The sequence below is a fragment of the Schistocerca piceifrons genome, chromosome 4 (assembly GCF_021461385.2).
Source record: "Schistocerca piceifrons isolate TAMUIC-IGC-003096 chromosome 4, iqSchPice1.1, whole genome shotgun sequence".
NCBI lineage: Eukaryota > Metazoa > Arthropoda > Insecta > Orthoptera > Acrididae > Schistocerca > Schistocerca piceifrons.
The window spans coordinates 80,389,066-80,395,621 of record NC_060141.1 but is presented as its reverse complement, the minus strand read 5'-3'; the positions used below and the strand labels follow the sequence as shown (position 1 = coordinate 80,395,621).

General features: G+C 45.9%; 1 protein-coding gene and 1 non-coding gene across 2 annotated transcripts in view; both read right to left on the bottom strand.

The window, feature by feature from the left end:
* Positions 1–6,556, bottom strand: part of LOC124796144 — a 399,330-nt gene that overhangs the window by 71,826 nt on the left and 320,948 nt on the right. The window lies entirely within an intron of this gene.
* Trnat-ugu lies at positions 100–174 on the bottom strand. Its single transcript has one exon. It is a non-coding gene; the product is annotated as a tRNA-Thr (tRNA).

The window sequence follows — 6,556 nt, the reverse complement described above, 5'->3', positions numbered from 1 at the left end:
CCTCTTTTAATATTCCAATATAGAAATGATAATTAATCGAAACCCTCAGCTGCCACCAGGCATTGTTGATACACCTCAATGGGGACCGCTGAAAATGTGGGCCCCGACCGGGACTCGAACCCGGGATTTCCTGCTTACATGGCAGACGCTCTATCCATCTGAGCCACCGAGGGCACAGAGGATAGAGCTACTGCAGGGACTTATCCCTTGCACGCTTCCCGTGAGAACTACATTCCCAATTGTCCACAACCTACATTCGTAATGTTCCTAAAGGAAATTTCCCCATTCACTCATTACATGCGCCAACTAAGGTGACGATTCCCGTAAGAGTTCGGGCAAAGCGTGCGCATTCGCGCAGGAGGAGGTCAATGGCCGAGTAGCCTTTAACTATATGAAGATATTAACTGTTCCGAAAGAACAGATACCAATGATGACCACGCAGCTTCTCCAGAAAGAAATGATAATCAAACATTACGAATGTAGGTTGTGGACAGTTGGGAATGTGGTTATGGCGGGAAGCGTGCAAGGGGTAAGTCCCTGCAGTCGCCCTATCCTCTGTGCCCTCGGTGGCTCAGATGGATAGAGCGTCTGCCGTGTAAGCAGGGGATCACGTGTTCGAGCCCGGTCGGGGCACACATTTTCAACTGTCCCCATTGAATTATCATTTCTTTCTAGAGAAGCTTCATGGTCATAATTGGTATCAGTTCTTTCGGAACAGTTACTATCTTCATATTCCGATATCGAACGGTACTACTTACACATCGCACCTGTGGAGTAGCACTTGTAGGGAGGTGAAAACCCCTTGCAACAAGTTTTCTGTACGGTACTTCTTGAGCTTCCTTTTACTTTGTGCACGCCAGTATTATGTGATTCAGATCGGCCACATCGGTCTTATCCTGATCACAACTTTTCGAAACTAGAATTTTTATTCGGTGTAAAAGTGCAGGTTAACATTGTTCCCATCATCATACGAATGACGAACGTCACATGACGGTCACATTCCACCATGTCCTTTCATCCACAGAAAAGCGACGTCTATGTCATTCTTACTCGCTTCTGTGATGTTCTCCAGCATACCCAAAACGTATCTGTTCGACTGCTTGTCGAATTTTGGATTTAGTAATTTATGTAAAACGCTTTGGGAAAACGAGAGTATCAGGATGAGCTTCAACTCCTGATTCCATAGTAAATGATTTCATAATGGTCGACAGCTCCGCTGTAAAGACGGAGGCTTCAGGTAGAAGTGGAATTATATGATCGGTGTCGCTAGAGAGGTTTCTTAAGTAGTTAATTAGTATAGTGCAGTATTGGGTTTCAGTGCTGCTCAAGTAGACTAACAGTTCATAAAAGGTAAAATTATAATAATTCAGTGAGTTTCGCAATAATAATAGTAATAACAATTGCGAAACACGAGCTGCCGCATTTTCTAGTGGGAAGTTCATATGTACACGTAGTAACTAATAAATAAAAATAACAATAAATCTGTCATGATTTAATAGTTATGACTGTTTTCTGATGCCGAACTGTGAAAAGTGTATGCGTCGACTATAAACTGAGAGTCTGAGAGATTTGCTTACTGCAGACGTGTACTTGGACTCCACCAGACAAAAACTGCGGAATTCCTGGGCAATTTCGGGACAGGCGAGGTGATGAAATATTTTGTGACGTGGGTAGACTCATTTTGAATTACACCGCGCACACGACATTTGCTAGTGGTGATGCCATTGAATCGATCGGTTTTGATGGAGTTCGTCCCTACGTAACGAAAAATTTCAAGGCTGATAGAGTCGTGCAGTAATACGCCACGAAAAATGGTTCCGTAGTAATGCCAACAATCTTGTGCGAGTACTACATCCCGAAGCGGCATGGCAAACGCTGGTTTGGCTTGCGACGATGTTGCCCTAAGAATGGACTGATGCCCATGTGAGAGAGCACCGAGTACCACTGGTGCCCACAGACATAAGGTGGGTGCCCTTAATAGCAGCAAGGCTCGCCCCGAGCGCGTAGTAGCGGGGAACCCAGGCGGTCAGCGGCGGGGAGGATAGGCGACCGTCAAGCTCTGATAGCCGTGGCTGGCAGAACTAATGCCAGTTTTTCCGCGCAGATTTCCAATGCAAATGCGGGGCCGGCGGGAAACTCGCGCCGCCCCTGCCGGGCTGGGAAGCATTGTTCCCCGAGAAAGCACGTCGCCGAGCGAGCGAGTTCGGTATACGCGCGGGCAACAGCCGGAAGGAGGGACACCACATGAAAAAAGCTGGACACTGCGATCTCGATACACGTGGAAGGAAGTTGGTTGTTTTCATGTAGCGAGCTTGGTAACGGAGCTGCTCCTGTATGACGTGAAACGAAGTTAGAAAATTTAAAGATCAAAATCGAGCTGTTCTCTGAGCCGTGTTGCGGCTCGTGTTGGTGCTGTTGGTAGGTTTCCGTCCTCTGTTGGAGGCCAGACCGTATCGTTTAGTTGACATGGTTGCGGTTGTTTGTCTTCGTCTCGTGTTGACTGGCGCCACTTGGTTTCGCAAGCGTTGCCTGTCTCCTAGTGGCAGCAGCGGCGGTTATCGATTATGTAGTAACTGTGGCCCTATCTTTGGGGCAACGTCGTCGTTCTTGCGGGTCGTGTCAGTGGATAGTTCGGTTGGGGACTCAGGAGGAGCTAGGTCCGTGCAGTGCAGGAACACTGGATTCAAGTAGAGAAACCTCCACCATTGTGAGATCTTGCGGTTCTCCAGCGACTTGGATTCGTGTTGCTGCTCGTAGTGTTTCCGGGGCGATGAGCAGCGACTGGAGTGCTTGGGGAACGCGGATCTGATTAGCTTTCCTGGAATTCTAATAACTATTTATTGCGTTCAGTTTGTTACTATTTGTTAAGTTCAACCAGCCGTATTTTTCCTGCCTCTTGGCCGCCAATGCCCCAGTTACCTGCCCTGAGGGTTAGTGTATGTAACGGCAGTGTACGTTTCCTCGCCTTGCCGCTGCTGTCCGGTGAGGCGTGTAGTTTTGACAGCTTTCTTGATTGTAGGTTGGTTGGCGATTCTGCTACTCTGGCGGTAGTGATTCCTTTCTCGTTACGGGCGCTCTAAGCACAGTATTCTGAAGACGGAGTCCAGGCCGGCTTTGGCGTATTTTAACATCTCTGCATTTGGTTTATTGGACATCAAGTAGCCTCAGCAAGATCATCATTAGTCATTCGTCAGACTGCCACTTGTCTGAGTTACCATCTTGTGAAGTGAATGCAACCCTTGGCTGCCTATTTCATCGCTCCCGAAAGTGTTTTTAGCCGTAGCTACTCAGATGTCGATTCCTGGTGCACCGCCTGTGACTGGCCCTTGTGTTTTATTGTTGTATTTGCTGTTTCATTGTATGTTTTGATTTTTTTTTATATAATTGCCATTCTTGATGTTACCACGTGTGCTACCACGTTTACTATCATTTTGTCTCAGCCGTTTGGTGATCAGTTGACTGTCTTTTTAAAGTAACCTTGCTAGTGCACTGCTGTTTTACAGTATGTTTGTTAAAAATTTTTATAATTGCCGTTCTTGGCGTTAAAGGCCTTCAGCCGTGACTGTGGTTACTTGTCTTAAAATTCTAACTGGGTTCACATTGGCTTGTTTTTAAAACATTATTTACTGTGTCTGTATTTTATGGTCTTTTGGTAAATTGTAACGCACTGAAAGCACTATTAATTACACAGCTGTTTATTCTTTCATTAATAACGTGTGATATCTTTGTTCATTGCTGAGTCTGGAATTACACTTTTCTTGTGTAATTGCAAAAGGGAACCAATAGTAACCGATTGCGGCCCCGTCCACAATTGTAATCAATCCTGCCTTCCTTGACTACCATTACCAGGTTTCATTCTCATTGTAAAATTTCTCTGTAGACACTCTCAGAATCTTTCATCATATCCTCTGTAAGAGTGCAGACATCGATACTGTCTTGGACAGATGGAATCTACCCTTACGCATTTTTTTTTTTTTTTTTTTTTTGCTCCAGCGAGTTAGCATCGCTGGCAGGGAAGCTCCATTGTACTAGAAGGGAGCAACTTGGCGTCTGCCGTTCGGTTTGGCGCATGAGAAAGTCCAGCCTGAACCTGAGCCTTCATAAGGAGTGGGTAGCGTTGTGTAGCGAGTGCACCAGTAGAGGCGATCAGGTATAAGTTATTAATTTGTTGAAGTGAGTATATGTAGAGTGTCAGGGAATGGCTTAAATTAAAACAGACCGTATAAAGCCTACCAGGAATGACGAACTCGAATCAAACTCTGTTAATGGCCTGGCCAGACAGAAGGCGGTCTGCCATTGCGGCTCTGGCCGCAGCTGAATGCCGAGGGTTTCAGCGGCAAGGGACGCCACACAGGCAAGAGGGGCTGGCTTCAACGACTGCTGCTGGTGCCTCAGCTAACACACTATGGAAGTGGCCGAAACCTCATTAGCAGCTTGCATGGGCTTCTACTTGCTAAACCTGCTACCCAAATGATAGCTGTTCTCCGCTCACTACGTCGTGCGAGCTACTCCGACTGAACTATACTTTATCGTTACGTTCACCCTAATATAAGCAAACGCATTCTGAGCGAATGTTCGGCACGCGCAAAGTAGCAACACAACAAGTTCTGACACCATTTGAGATATCCCTACTTGTGTTTGGTTATTTCGCTGTTATTCTAGCACGACTGACGAAATGGGACACGCTAAGTCGTTTAAAAGTCTTCTCTGCTTTACCAAACACCGAAGACGCTTTCTCTGTCCATCCGTTCGTGCTCTGTGGTTTTGTCTCGAGTATGTGCTGTGAAGATGTATGGAGTAGATTTGTGTTCTATTGGCGCGGAAAACCAGTAAGGAGCAGAAACCGGTCGTGTTTAGTGTCTTACAGAAGCTTTTACAAGAAAAAATGCGTCACTAGCGATATGGGAGTTTCCAGAAATAATATCTACAGGCGCTTCTGTGTCGAGTGTATTGGGTGCTGAGAATAAAGCAGTGTAGGTAAACTGTCTAGTCCCGCCATACTGAGAATCGCGCAGTCGGTACGTTGTATGCGCGCTCGCGCTCGAAGGCGCACGCGTCGGAATTGGGTGGCTTCATGAATGCTGATGCGCACTTTAGCAATGAATCAGATGGTAGCTCCGGTTGTGATCTATTATCCTCGAATACTGGTATAGAAGGGATTTAGAGATTACCAGACTGACTAATTATTGCCTTCTGTGGTTTGTTTATACGGTCAAATATCGACAGAACGCTTTAACATTACCCACACTTCACGCAGACAAAATGTTTGCGACAGGTTTTTCTGCTGCTCTGTCTAACTTTCGCTTTCCTTCTGACCCCTTGTGATGCGTATCGCAGAGTTTTACCGTCTATAGTTTCACAGAGCTTACAAATTGTATTAAATGAAGTTTTAAGTCATAGCCTATTGTCTACTGTTTTTACGAATCACATACACAGGGAACCTGTTTTGTTGTTTGGCTGTTACGATACGTTAATGATACAACAGTAGCCTTAAATTTTGCCTGGCACGGAGCCCAGCGGCAGGGTGGGCTGCGCAGCTACAAGTTAATTACAGGGTTATTACAAATGATTGAAGCGATTTCACAGCTCTACAACAACTTTATTATTTGAGATATTTTCACAATGCTTTGCACACACATACAAAAACTCAAAAAGTTTTTTTTGGCATTCACAAATGTTCGATATGTGCCCCTTTAGTGATTCGGCAGACATCAAGCCGATAATCAAGTTCCTCCCACACTCGGCGCAGCATGTCCCCATCAATGAATTCGAAAGCATCGTTGATGCGAGCTCGCAGTTCTGGCACGTTTCTTGGTAGAGGAGGTTTAAACACTGAATCTTTCACATAACGCCACAGAAAGAAATCGCATGAGGTTAAGTCGGGAGAGCGTGGAGGCCATGACATGAATTGCTGATCATGATCTCCACCACGACCGATCCATCGGTCTTCCCCTTACAGAGGCATCCACAAGCTTTAAACTGCGCATACCATCGCCGAATGGAGTTAGCAGTTGGTGGATCTTTGTTGAACTTCGTCCTGAAGTGTCGTTGCACTGTTATGACTGACTGATGTGAGTGCATTTCAAGCACGACATACGCTTTCTCGGTTCCTGTCGCCATTTTGTCTCACTGCGCTCTCGAGCGCTCTGGCGGCAGAAACCTGAAGTGCGGCTTCAGCCAAACAAAACTTTATGAGTTTTTCTACGTATCTGCAGTGTGTCGTGACCATATGTCAATGAATGGAGCTACAGTGAATTTATGAAATCGCTTCAATCATTTGTAATAGCCCTGTACGTCTGCCGGTAAGTTGGGTGCGAACTGCAAGACTGAAGCACGGACATTCCATAATAATCATAAGCGACAGTACAGTACCGACAGAGATTTACTTTCGGCAGGAAGAAGACTCCAACGAGGAGGAATACATAGTGCAATGCTTACTTCTGTGATTAACTGACGATCGTCTGCGTATCCTTAGCCACTTCCACGAAAGTTTCTTTGTCACTTACCAACATCTGCAAGCCTGTTTCCCCTCTGCAGCCAGGCTACGCGTGAAAAC